This window comes from Protopterus annectens, chromosome 1.part2, assembly GCF_019279795.1.
Source record: "Protopterus annectens isolate FY-2018-M chromosome 1.part2, PAN1.0, whole genome shotgun sequence".
Lineage (NCBI taxonomy): Eukaryota > Metazoa > Chordata > Ceratodontiformes > Protopteridae > Protopterus > Protopterus annectens.
Genome location: NC_056727.1, coordinates 548,112,693 through 548,127,592, shown reverse-complemented (window position 1 = coordinate 548,127,592; position 14,900 = coordinate 548,112,693). Strand labels below are relative to the sequence as shown.

At 39.5% G+C, this 14,900-nt stretch overlaps 1 protein-coding gene across 5 annotated transcripts in view; it reads right to left on the bottom strand.

Annotated features, from left to right (window-relative positions):
• Positions 1–14,900, bottom strand: part of MAP4K3 (mitogen-activated protein kinase kinase kinase kinase 3) — a 2,472,041-nt gene that overhangs the window by 936,460 nt on the left and 1,520,681 nt on the right. The window lies entirely within an intron of this gene.

The following is a 14,900-nucleotide window of genomic DNA, read 5'->3' as shown; positions in this document are numbered from 1 at the left end:
ATTTATATTTTATGATGCTGCTATCCATCCTGATGCGTTTCTACGTATTAAAGCATCTAAACGAAATAGCCCACCCGCTTGTCATCTATGTTAGGGAGGGACGAGCAACAAAATCCATGAGCAGCAAATCATAACTTTCAGATTTACCCATCTTACGAAGGGTGACCACAGCACATGCATCTGAATGCATGACCTGCCTGGACACTCATTCGTGCATTAGAATTCCATATAAGCTGTACTGGTACATATTGTTATTAGTTCTTTATGATGAGAAACCGTATGCACATACAAAATGGTTATGGAAATAAAAATGCAAAGACCAGATGGGAAGAATATCAACAAAATGTGCTAAGTAACTAGGGAGTTCTTAGCCTGTGGCCAAAGACATTATGTTCAGTGATGGAGAAAGTACAGCTGTGTGAAGCCGCTCGTTATAACAAACGTTCAGGTGGGAATACTGTTGCAGTAGTATTCATGACATATAGTAAATAGCCTTGGGTGGCATTCATCTAATGAGACAAATTTCCACAGCTCCATTGACATTGTGGTATGAACTGGCCATTTCCCAGTGCCAAGATGTATGGTTGTGTCCCAAACAACAAAAAATGCACTCTGCCCATACCACTGTCTGTTCTTTTTTTGCAAGTGAAGGAAAGAGGGCATGCCCTGTGGAGGGAAGAATCCCCATTCATTTCTTTTGCTAACAAGATAGTTATACATACATACATACATATTTAAATATACATCAATAATAAATACAGGCATAACTGCCTTTCCTTCTGCAGCTCTCATGCCTAAGATGACAGAAGTGAGAACTTGACATGGTCCATCCTCATATGGGGCAATGCAGAAAAGAGAGAGAAAAAAAATAAAATTAGGATAGCAACAAAATAACTAAAGTTTCTACTCACCTAAACTGGATTTCCTTATCTTCTCAAATTCACTCAGCTAAAAACTGCACATAAAATCCTCCATTACCCCAACAAATGCCCTTCCACCTACTCTACCTTCCAATGTTACTCTCCTACCCAAAAACACACTAAAATCCAATGATAAACACCTTACTCGTATCAACTCCTATCACAACTCCCATGGAAATTCAATGTATGCAAGATCTGTTCCCAAAATGTGTAACTCTCTCCTACAACTAAGCCAAATCAACAATATCAATTGATTTAAGAAATGGTAAAAACTACAAGAAAAATCTAGCCAAGCTAGAGTTTTCACTGTGCGATACCTTGAAACCTCTTGTAATGACCCCTTAAGGACATCAAGTGTTTCAGCTATATGGCTTCTGAATGTCTGTGACATTTTACTTTTTTTTCTTTTCAAGTCTTTCTGGACACATTCAGGCCATTAAAGTCAAATTGCACTAGATGTAGATATGCATGTTTTGACCTTCTTATGACCTCATCAGCACAGCATAAGTGGACTGTTTGGCTATACTTTAAAAACAGAACATCTTTAAACCCAGCTGATGCACAGCATGACGAGGTCATAAGAAGGACAAAACAGGCATGTCCTCAGCTAGTGGGGTTTGGCTTTAATGGCCTGCATGTTTCCACAAGGACATGAAACGTAACAAAATCATGGACATTTAGAAGCCATACAGCTGAAACACTTCATGTCCTTAAGAGGTCATTTGCATATATCTCATGGGCCTCTACTACAGGAAGTTTTAACGTATCACACAGTGGAAAATGTAGCTTGGCTACATTTTTCTTGTAGTTGTTACTAATTGGTTTGTGTGTGCAACTTTTTTACGTTTTGGTTTTGATTTAAGAAATGGCTGAAAACATACCTTCTTTACTGGCACCTATGCCCTCTTCTGACCACCAGGTTTTTCCACTCCATTCCCCTAACACCTCTCTGCCACTGAACTTTAAACACTCTTTAACCTCTTCTAGATTTCACAGCTTCATTTCTCTCTTTCAATCACTAACTCCACTCCTTAATCTCACCTTTTCTGTAGCGCAACTCCTCCTTCACTAACTTTTTACCTTTCCTTTTATTATGTTTTAAACAACTTATAACTCTCTCTGTAGAAATATTTATTACACTTTATTTTAACCATATCCTGAACTGTAGAATTATTGTACAAACATTTTCTAAAAATTACTTCTGATTTGTTCAGTACTGTACTGTATACACAATCTGTCAGAAAAATGTTATTAGTTCTTCACATAATCCTGCATATAATGTTCTGTACAATTTGATCAATGTTAGTAATAACCAAGTTTGATTTTGTATGGCTCTTCTTCACACTATGCATGTTTTTATTTGGAGCTTTTCTCCCCAGGTCTCCAATGAAAAGAGGTTTATTTTTATCCAGTTAGACTTTCCTCGTAATCAAAAGCAATAAACAAACATTCAACAAATAACAAATAGAAAGACCATAATGGGGCCCCTACTTCTTCTATTATGATGACTGCATTCATACAGCATTTTACCAATAAATGACTGTGCACTGTTTCGATTATGACTAAGTAGAACCTCATCACCTGCACCAAAACTCCTCAAAAGATGCCCGTTACAAGCAAAGTAATGGAAGTTAAAATAACCTTTTCTTTTTTTTTTTTTTTGCAAGCCCTCCTGCATCTTATACCCTCCAACTTAACTCCATGTTGCACAACAGTCTGTCCAAAAAAAAAAAAAAAAGTGTACAGTGAATTTTGACCAGAGTAAACTGAAGCATCAGCATACTTAAGTTCTGACCACGTTCTCCTTGAGGAAAAACAAACAAAAAAAATAAACAGCGACTAATAGCAGTGTTCACGACATACAGGAAGTTTTTCAAAGCACTGTCTGCTCTGGAAGGTGGAAGCCTTGAAAAGGCCATAAAGGATTCCCACGTAAAATCCTACTCTGTTCCTGGATTGGCTATACTGTTTGAGAAAACAGTGTGGGTGAAGTCGATGTGGCACCCTCTCTGATATTCTTGACGGAGACAGTCCTGAAAAAGTCTGCTGATGTGGTAGCAGCCTGGTAGACTTTGCTTTAACCAGCCCTTGCAATGGCTTTTCATGCCTTTCGTAGCAGAATATGCACTTAGATAGCCGTTTAGAAATAGTCTTCTTAGTGACTGGTCTGTCCCCATTCTCTGGGAGAAAGGAAAAAACTTCCCTAACTGTCTAATGCTTTTGGTCCTGTTGATACAGTACCTCGAGTTGTCTGTGTTGTTCTGACAGGTGAAAGATTTAATCACTTTCATTTTCTGGCTTTGGAAAAAGGCAGTTGAATACAGTTGTTAAATGAGGCCTCTAAGTACACTCTTGGCATGAAAGAAGTGTTGGTCCTAAGAATCATCTTTATTTTGATTACGCTGTGTAAATGACTTCCTGCACATTAAGGCCCACAAGCTCAGAAATTCTATGGGTTGAAGCACTGGCCACCCAATGTGCTATTTTTTCCAGAAAAGTGTTTTAATGGTAACTGATGCTGCTTATTCAAATTATGGTAAGATTAGTTTTATTAAGAAAAAAATGTTAAGATCCCAAGGATGAGGAACTACTCTCCATGGTGGATGGAAATGCAGGACCCTTTAAGAAATTGTCTTATCAGCTCGTCACTTGGCAGGTAGAAATCCAGAGGAAAGAGAACTGACAAGGCTGACGCATGTAATTTTATGTAATACAGAGAAGAGAGCTGACAGACAAGACAAAACTAGGGAGACTCCTCTGAAACAGGGTTTTGCAACAGTTTTCTGCAAAAAAAAAAAAAAAAAGGAAGTCTCGAACATTTTGCAAGATATTACTTCCATGTATTATCTTCCCTAATCTATACCATAATGTTAAGCACATCTTCTGAAAAAAAAAAGGAGGTGAAAAGGAATAAGTGTCAGATAAACCAAGCTGAAAGACGAGGTATTGAAAGTTTGGATGTGGCACAGCTCCCAACTGCTGAGTCAACAGGTCCACTATCAGAGTAGAAGAGTAAGGGGCTTTCCTTCCTTAGGTAAATTAGCAATGAGAATCAATGTTTTCTCAGCCAAGAAGGAGCCAGGAGAAACACCCTAGGCTTTCCTACCATCACCTTTTGTACAGCTCTTGATAGAAGAAGGTGAAGGGCATATGTACATCTTTACTAGATGATGCTTGTTTGTGGAGGCAAACAAGTTTATCTCTGCTTCCCAACTCATTTTGCTGTTAGTCTTCAAAATAAGACTTTCATCTGCTTCCATTTGTGGTTGGGTCTTATGGGGAACATGTAAGATGATAGACAACTATTACAGCGAGTGGTGGTGGACTGAATAAATATTGCCAAAACAACTTCTGTCAACAGTAGAGTTTTCTCCTTTTTGCACTGTTGTGCAAAATGAGGGTATGTATATACCAACAGTTTGGTGGGTGTGGGTGGGCCTCTCAAAATGCTTACCCCCTGCAAGGGAAAAACTTACCTTTTAGGTTTGTCAAAGATTAGCCTGGTCTACTGACATTCACTGTTACAACTGCTAACAGAGCAACAAGACTTGTCTTATGATGTTGCTTGCCATGCTGTTCAATTTTGAGGTAACGTACTAGGTCCCACACTTGTTTTTCAATACAAAACCAGTCTTCAAAGTGTGCTGTGTGTGCTTCCCCCTTGTTTATATACCATAACCATGGTGTTCTCTGTGATCAGGTGTGATCACTATTAACATCTCTGTGACCCTGATATGCTTATGCCTCCATTTCTGGGTCCACCGATCCAGGGATTCTGTATCTTGAGGGATCATGTCTGTAGTCCCCAGACTAGTTTCAATGCATCATCAGTATATGTTTGACTGTGTGGAAGCAGGTGAAAATGCATTTCCACAACAGTCCTGATATGTAAACCCCACCCAGTAATCTTTTTCATGCACAGCAGGACGGGAAATACTTTTTCTATGGTCTATGAACGTTGCTACTACAAGTTAAACACCACTTGGGTTTTCAAATATGGGCTTTACCAGTGGTACCATTAGAATGATGGATGCCATGTACCCTACAGACCTAAGGATCTCCCTTGCTGTGGGGACTATCCTCTGTGATTACTGTAGGAACATGACGACTTCTAGATGTACGAAGACTTTGTTCCGGGACATTTCAAGCAGGGCCACCAGAAAAACCTGGACATGCAGGGTGTCAGACTTCCCTTGGGTAGAGGTATACAGAACCTCAACTCCTAAGAAACAAATGAGAGAATACTGGACCTTTTTTGTTGCTCCCACTCAAACTGAGCTTGTAAAAGAAAATCAATGAGGTATAGGAGAAATATGAATGTCTTTTGTCCTTAAGAAAGCCACTATTAAGGCTATACATTTTTTGAAGACCTGGGGAGCAGTAAGGAGGTAAAATGGAAAGAGTGGCTCTCTATTCTGAACCTGAGTAACCCCATGTGCATTTGTAAACTGGCTCACGTTAAGTAAGTATCCTTGAGGTACAGAGTGACCATAAGTGCTTCAGACATTGATAAAAGAATGGACTGCAAGGTAAGCACTTGGAACTTTGAACCTTCAATAAGAGGTTTAACTCTTAAAAGACCACAACAGACCTTTATGATCAATCTTTCTTGTGGAAAACAAAAAACAGTCTGCAGTAGAAACACTTTTCCTGTTCTTCTGCTGGTAATCTCCTATTAAACTTGAGGTCTATAGTCATATCGCTCAAACTGCTCAGATTTTTACCTCCTACATTTAGGGTTGCCAGCTGTCCGGTTTTTGACCTGAGGGTCTGGTTTTCTGACAAATTGTCTGGTTACAAATTTCATTCTAAACCAGACACGTGAAGTCCAGGTTTTATGCCACTGCCACGGTCTCAAACATTTCTCCCGCACCATCTTTACTTACTCTCTCTCCCCTCCTTATTGCCTGCGGTCCCGGTGTGCTTTTTGGCTATAATTAGAGCCATTACCTGACTGTCCGGAAATATGTGACACTAGTGGACGTGATTATCCCCTCCCCTTTCTGGAAATGGAATACAACCAGGGCCATTGATGAGCATCTTTGCCGGTTCCCTGACAAGCACTGCCTCCTGCTCTTCCTTGTGTCAGCCCAGGGTGACAGTGTGAATGTGGAAGCTTGGAGGTTTTGAAAAGAATCCGTACACACATTAACAGGGATCGACGCAGGTAGGCAAGCTGTGGCTAGAATGAGTCTGTTTTATTTCTTAGTCTTAAATACTTAAGCGTGGCGATAGATATGATGTCCCTATACAACCCGAATGGTATACATATCTTTGTGTGCGGTAGAGCAGAGGGCACAGCTGTTCATCAGATGTAAACACATTTGTTTCTGTAGGGAGTGCAGCTTCCTAGTGTCTTGGTTTTGCGTGCCGCATTTAATCTAAAAGTATACTCGTGGACCACAAGGTGAACAGACCATTAACAAACGAAGTGGAGATGAGATAGGTATTTACAGGACATGAAAAATATTGCAGAGGCGAGACATCTGCCTGGATTAGGGTGGTCCATTAGTGATCCTTAAGTTTGTTTGTTTGAACAGAAAAAAAGTAAGTAGTAATAACAAAACACCTAGAAATTTGAAATGCATATTTTCCTGCCCCAAGTTCTGCGTTTGACAGAAGTGTTCTAGAAAAGGTTAGGAAACGGCATTAAGGGATTTTACACTCTATGATGAGTTTAAATATCCTATTTAGTGTACAGAAACACTGGGCGTCACGTAGTGGGAAGTCTGAGGCAAGACATGTTGGACCTGTAACAAGAGACGGTATTCTTTTTACTGAAAACAGTTTCTTGCAAAAGACAGCGGCTGTTGTCCTTCTTCAGCTTCTTGTTGAAGAACTTTGAGCTGCATGACCAATCATGACAGCTTCTTTTAAGATAATCACAATGTTTGTTTGCTCTTAAATGCTCCTGAACATGCCTGATTGTGTTAAATGTAACTTGCGATATTGACAGCTGTTTGAATTTTGTTTAGATGTGCAGAAGTCGCAGTGTAAGAGAAAAGTAACTTCTCTGTCCTATAAAGAAAACAAACTGCAGTACTTTACACTTAAAGGCAGACATTTTGAAATGCAGTCACTTCATTGGTATAGCATAAAATGAAGTATAACAATTTTATGAGGCATTGGTTTGGTTGTTCATGGAATACTGTGCTTGTAGAATTATTGTACATTTCACCACATCTTTTTCACCCTCATTTTCACAACCTCCACTCTGCTTATTGTCCCATTTCATATATTGCACCTGTTAACTCCTCGTTCCCCCAAACTTTCTCTTCCAGTTCAATCCCCACCTATATTTTCAAACCTCAGTATAAACTACTAGTAGTAGCCTTAAAGTGAAGCAGCAGTACATTGTTCACCTACAGCTGCCACATTTACATTATCTTCAAAGATAAGTAATAGTCATGCCCATTTTTAACCAGGTAGGCCCACAGTCCCTTTTCAGGAGTGACCAGTTGCAATGTCTGGTTAAGTGACTTGTTTAAGTTAACACAGTAGGCAAGTGAGGACTGAGGAAATCAAACCCTATACCACAAGAACTACCACTTGCAGCCTTGACTCTCTGCTCCAGTCTGTAACTACTTGTGTAAAATCCACTGTTTGATATTGTGAATTAGTAAAGGAATTAGTATTTGCACATAATATTTACACTGAACTTGAGTAATTATGTTTTTATGTATCAAATATGCATTTTTAATACTGCTTGTGTAGTATTTTTGTATAGTCAAACTTGCTTTGGTAATATTATAGTGTTGACAGACTGGAATTTTTCCATTTGGAATGTCACATATTCTCATATATTCACACTGTTTATAAAAAGCAGAGACGTGGGTTGTTTTTCCTTTGAGACATCACAAAAAATGGGCAGTCACTCATTTAGACACTACCCTCCAAGCAAAATTTAGTCCTAAAATATTCTTTAGGTGGTCAAGACTGTGCTGTACTGCACCATCCAGTGTAAGTGCACCCCTGCTGATGCAGATGAAGGTTGTGAAACTTAGAATGAATGCATCTTAATTTTTTTTAATATCTTTATTAAATCAGATTTTAAACTGTGGTGTGGGTACATACTATTGTTTTTTTCTTCTCTATTAATGCAACATTTTTTTCATGCAGAACACGTGTTTTCTTTTTTGCAATTATCATTCAGTCCAACATTACATACATTACTCAATTTCTGCTTTCCCTTAAATCTCACTCCTCCTGCTGAATTTTGTTCTACACGTGTTATTCCCACAAATTCCATTTATTTCTTTATAACTGGCTCCTTCCCCTTTCTAAAGATTCTACCTCCATTTCTTTTATCTCCTTTATAGTTTTCAGTACTTCAACTTCATTTGCTTTAGCTTTTGATTTCCATTTTCTAGTTCATAGGTAGGTACTAGGCTATCGGCCCTGGGGCCTATACAAGCCAAGCCAAAAAGGTACGCTGGCTTTCGCCACCCAAGAAAATTATTTTCCTGCACTCCTGCCGAGCAGAGCCACGGAGGTGATCCCAGGGGTGAATTTCCTATTTCCAATCCAATCATCAAGATTTTTCTTGAAGAGTGCTAATGAGAACCTTTGTTTGATATAGACAGGTAGTTTGTTCCAGAATATGGGAAGTCTGTGGGACAAGAATCTATCCCTCCAGCATGTTCTGTTTAATGTGGTGACAAGGTTTAGGTCCCTAGAGCATGTAGCTCAGAGGGATTGAGATTTCTTTAAGTGGAGCATGTCCAACAGCTTTGGGTTTGACATAGCTTCGTATGTTAGGCAGAAATCACCTCTGAGTAGGCGATATGCGACTGAGTAAAGCTGGAGTTTTTTGAGACGGTCTGCGTAGGGCATCTGTTTAGGGACACTGTCCGGAAAACGGTGACTGCCTTTTCTTGTCTGAAAAAAATAAAATCTTTTCATTTAATTAAAAAAAATACTTTTTTTAAAGGGAGTTCTACTTTAAGAACGCCCTTTGCGTCTGCTCGCACGCACAGACGCAGAGGAAGCTGAAATTGTTTACATGACGTCTTCCTCTTCCACACAGTGGAATTTGAATTCCAGTCTCCAGAAGACGTTTGGACTTCACAGCGGACCACAACAATGAATGGTTGGACAAAATCAGAGAGGTAGGTGTGTGTGTGAGGCTGCTGCTGCTATGAAAAGGAGAGCAACTGAAACGTAATTAACTTAAGGGGAAGTTTTTTTTATAATTTGATCATGCAGAGCAGAGGCCAGGAAACATTGTATGATATCTTGTACAGTCTCATTGTATTGCACTGCATTTCTGGTTTACGCAAAGCTTCAGGGCTAAATTCTTCCATAACAAGTAAGTCGCAAGATGCTTCTTTAGTATGAGCTTTAGTGAGGCCTTCTCTAGATGACACTGACAGTATGTTGCTGTTGCTGTCCCACACTTACATTTCGATAAGAAAATAATAACGCTATAAAAGACAGAGCTGCAGTCTATCTGCCTGCTTCAGATAACAAAAAGCCGGACGGTTCTTTCAGCAGACTTCTATTAATGATACTACAAATACCAAGAAATTGTTTAATTTGGTGACTAAGTACTACTAAAATAAAACATGAAATGATACCTATTGTTGAAGTCTTTTTATGCGATAATTGCAATTCCTTTATAAAATTATGTTGCTTAAAGCTGTTGAATGTGATTAAAATATTTTAGAATGATAAAATAGGGCAAACTTACCTGTTGCCATAGTATCTCACCTGTTAATATTACTAACATGCCTTTTGATATAATGCTCTATAATTGAGGGTCAGCTGTGGTTAATTGTTATTTGTGACATACAGAGCTGAGATTAGTATAGCAAAGGTGTGTAAACTGATGACCCTGCTAGTTTTCTGACCATCCACTAATTGTCCACATTAAGCATATACTCTGTAGCTTTCTATAAAAGGCATAGGTTCATTTTTCAAAAGCTGCAAGACCAATTGTGTCATTATACATTGTTTTATACTAAACATGTATTTTCAGACCATGCTATATATTTTCAGGTCTGTGTTATTGATGCAAGTTATGATTGTTGTTAATACTGTGTCATTTCTTAGAACATTTTAAAATGTTATAATCCTAAACTTGGGAAAACAATGTGCAATGCTGTTTCAGTGAATGTGAGATTTAAAGGCAGAGTAGTTTTAATGCTAAGTCTTTTTTCATTGTGAGACTGTATTGCTTTGTTTAGCAAATGTGTATCAGTGGTTTGTGCTATAAAATCTGAAATAAATGTTTTAAATTAAATCCAAATATCTGTAATCATTGTAGAAGTAAAGCAGAAGACAGTATGCACACAGAGTTTTGAACAGTGTTTATGACAACTGGGGAGAAATCAGCTGAAAGCAGGCATCCGGAACAGAAAAAGAGGACGTTCCCATCAGCTGACGTCACAAAATAGGCGTGGCATGTGTGGGAGAGGGGGTGGGAATGGGTGGGGTTATGGGTGATGCGAGGGGGTGTGACCTTAGCCCAGTTTTAGCCACAAAGAAAGCTGGCAACCCTACCTACATTTGGTCTGTTCCTCATAAACTTTGTGGTTTTCTGGAAAATCACTGAGGATTGAAGTCATTAAATAATGACAGACAGTTGAGTTTCAGTCTTCTTATTCTTCAGAAAATGTGTTAGTTTATAAAAGTAATAAAATCTGTCTCTGCTTTTCAGCCTTTGCCCACCTATTATTTCTGGTTCTGTCCAGATTTCTTGTGGTAACAGGTTGAGAGGGCTCTCTATAGGGAATCTAGGTGGGGTAAGGTCCACTCCAACTAATTTAAGGCAACATCCTCATGAAAATGGATGGTCTCTTCAGTGGGACTTCCTTGTTAACAAATGGTGTTGTTATTATCATTATTTACCTTACCTTCTCTATCATCTGGAATGGTATTGGGGCCTGGGCTAATCTGGAGCTTCTGTCTGCATCTACAAAAAACAATGCTGGGTCCTGGTTTTAGGCAGTTGTAAAGGTACTGAGAAGCCTGGTGAACCATGCAGAACCTATGGGGTTTCTTTTGAGGCTGGGGCTGTTTGTCAGGCTTTACTGAGACAGCCACAGAGGCATCTTTAGTAGCCTCAAATACCGGAAGCAAAGTCGTGGGTCTGAGCTCATAGGTTCTTACTAAAGTTAAGGCCAAGGAACCTATGCAGAAGTTCAGTCATACTGAGTAATATCTAGGTACAAAAGGTCTGATTCACCTTTTTTGTCTCTTGATACTTCACAGGAATTCCATTTAGAATGCTTTCTCTGGAGAATGTCTCTCTCTCCAAAGGATTCTGATAAATTTGTGGAAGAAGGGAAAAGTACTACAATCTGGGGACATGGGGGCCTTCTGGTATGGAAGCAAGCTGAGCGATCGCATGTGCACTCCCTACTGGCTAAGAACATAATTTATATCTTTAATATGGGCAAAATCTAATCTCTAGTGCACAGCTGAAAAAAGGACTTCTTTTAATAAATGCAAGAATACAAAAGGTGGCAAAAAAAAGGATAATTTGAGAAGAGAAACTCCACTGGCACAAACCAAAGAAATAGCCATGAACCAGCACCAATGTAGGGAACAGAATCACTGGCAAATACTTCTATGAAACCCTGGAGAATAAAATTCACAAAATCTACACAGAGATATTTAAAATGAGTGGAGTTCCTTTAGAATACATTAACAGGAAAGATGGAGTGCAAGACATACAAGCAGTAAGCAACCATGAAGACAACATCTCACTGCTGCAAAGAAAGAGGAGAGCACGGCTGAAAACGTGGCCAAACAAGAAATTCCTCAGGAGGAAATGATGCTGAAGTTGATCGAGATGGAGGATCATTTGAGAAGCCAGAATCTGAGAATCATAGTAGTCCCTGAAAAATTGGAAGGGAGTGACTGCTGGGCTTTTATAATAAAGTGACTCAACAAATGGACAGGCATACCAGCTCTGGAGATTAAAACTGGGAGAGCTCACATGATTTATATGTCTTAACTGGGCTTGACAAAGAGGATGCACCCAGTTTTAGCTATCTTTCAGTCCTTTCTCCAAAAAGAATGCAAATTGTTGGTACTTTACAAAAAGGGGAGGGAATAAAAAACAGGAAGCAGCAGAATTTACACAGACAATTATTCTACCTTCACCAGGAAGCACAGAAATAAGTACATCCCAGTGATTTAAATATGTAGACAGATCAGCATCCAACTAAGTTGAGATACTCAGCACTGTTTAGATGTTCTACAGTTCAGGGGCAAACCTAGTGCTCGATACAGCTTTAGAGGATCTACAGAAAATCAAAGATGAAATAGTTCAGGATTCAAGCATGGAGGGAACTAACTAGTGTGACCAGAATCAGTCAAGGGAGAAAAGAGATCCTCTGTGAACTAGATTTTCAATGAAACCATTTACAATTTTTAAAGGAGACTGCAGGAAAAACAAACACAGCAACACAAAAATAATGCAGGTATTGATAAAGGAGAAGATGCAGTCATGCCCATCAGAAATGGAATCACCAGAAAATGTACAGTGTACATTTTTTTTCCCATTTGTGGGCACATTTTTCACCAGTACTAGTTCTGTTGTGCCCTTACTTCATTTATAGGAAAAAGACAAAAGGCATGTGGATCCAGTGAAACTCTATTTTTTTTTAGTAGAAACAGAACTAAATATATTTATCTAGGAACAATATAAATGTTTTATTGGGTTCAAATAAATAAAAACATGATTTGAATGACACAAAAGAAGGATGGAGAAGATCATACGACTGCAAAATGTGGAAGGGCAAACAGTGTGAGAAATACTAGGGTCAATAAAATAAAGAGAGATAAGAATTAATTGAAATAAGTAAATGGAAAAAAGGTGTTTATATAAAACATCTCTTGATGACAGGTGAACAAGTATGAGGAAAATATGGAGAAATCTGCCACAGACAATGAATGCAGGGGGTTACGTATGATGTGAAATATTAAGGGAAAGGGGCTGGGCAGCCTAAAAGATGAACTGTGGCAAAACCAAAAACAGGAAGCTCAAAGAAATCATGAACATAGGCAAATGTGTTCGATACTTGTGTAAGAAGGGGTGATCCTGGATAACAGATGGGGGAAGAAAGCAAACATAGCTAAGGTTAGTGCAAGCTTTGTGACATATACAAACAGGATCACAGAAAGGAGGGAAGGAGAGGACTGAAAGCACACATAGGGAGATGACAAAAGTCAATGAGATGATCAGGAATAGAAGGCTGGAGGAAAAGACCAACACCTGGTTGAGAGATTATAAGCTGAGAAAAGAGGATGAGGGGAGGCGGACAAACATATAGCCTTGCTGATTACTATAGCTTTTAAAAAGTTTCAGCAGTTGACTGGGGGGGGGGGGGGGGGACTGTAAAAAAGTGGAAAATGTAACTGCAAAATAAGGATGAATTAAAGTATTATTAGTCTAGCCAGAGGACTAGGATAAAAGGTACACATGAGATGACTAGATGGTTAAGTTAAGGATAATGACATGAAACACAAACGGGCTAGTGAATCAGACAAATGTACAGAGGGGTCTAGATTATGTATATAAAATTAAGATTGATACAGACATATTGCACAAACTGCATTTGGGGTTACAGGAACACAGACGATTAACTGGATGGAGTGGGATGACAAAATATAGTGCACAGATATGGGGAGGAAAAGAGAGGTACTAACTCTGATACGCAAGACAAAGTGTAAGGAAGATATTTCAGATGACTGTGGTAGATACCTGACTTTGATGGAAACATGGGAAGATCAAAGTTCTACACTTATAAAGGTCTACATTCCACTGAAGACTGGGGAAAATAATTAAGGCAGTAGTGAGAGAAATAACAGTAAAACTTCAAGGCATGTTGATGATAGGTTGGAAAGGTTTATAGCTGTGTACTGGGCTAATGGCCCTGGAGCCTTTACAAGCCTAGCCCATAGGATTACCGTGGCATCGTGCCACCCAACCTTAGTTCCCAGTGCCTCTGTCGAGTAAAGCCAATGGAGTGATCCCTGGGGTGAATTTTCTATTTCCCACCACTCATCAAGATTTCTCTTGAAGAGGGCCAGTGAGGTGCTCTGCTTGACATGTATAGGAAGTCTATTCCATAGCATGGGCAGTGTCTGGGTTATGAACCTGTCCCTCCAGCATGTTCTGCTGACTGTGGTAATGAGGGTGAGGTCACTGGAGCATGTGATGCGGAGGGATTAGGATTTCTTTAGATGTAGCATTTCTAACAGAGATGGGCCAGACATGGCTTTGTAAATCAAGCAGAGATTGGCTCTAAGAAGGCGATATGAGACAGAGAACAGTTGGAGTTTTTTGAGTCCGCCCATATAGGACAAATGTTTAAATGCCTAGGATCCTCTTTGTGAGGTACTTTTGCAGCCTCTCTGGTTGTTGCAGGTGTTTAGTGAGGTACATGCCAAATGGGGCACTGTACTCAATGACTGGCCTAACGAGGGAGAGTAGAGGGAGACAATGACCTCTTTTTTCTTGGATGCAAAACCCTTAGTAATGAGATGTGCCACATAGAAGGACTTTTTGACCACAGTGGCAATGTGGTGGTAAAAAGAGAGGTTGCTGTCAACCTGTGTTCCCAGATCTCTTATAATGCCTTTTGTGTTCAGTGGACTACCATCTATGTGGTAATTCATGGGAACCGGGTTTTTCCCAAAGAGGATGATGACACATTTTTTGGCAATGAGCTTAAGACCATGGTACTGACACCAGTCGTTGGACACGGTGAGGCCTTTCTGTAGGATGTCAACATCACTTGGGAGTAAATAACAGCTCCCAACGTGCAATCGTCTGAGAACTTTGTCAGCCAGAGTCCCATCGTGTTGGCCTGGACTTAGATCAAGGTAGGCTGTATGGAGTCTATATTGCAAGCTCGAAAGCCCTAATAACCGAATACAAAAACGCCGACACATATTCCGCGAACTGAGAATACACTGAATGCCCTAAACCGTGAAATTCAAAAGCGCGAACTGTCCTACTTGTCCCAC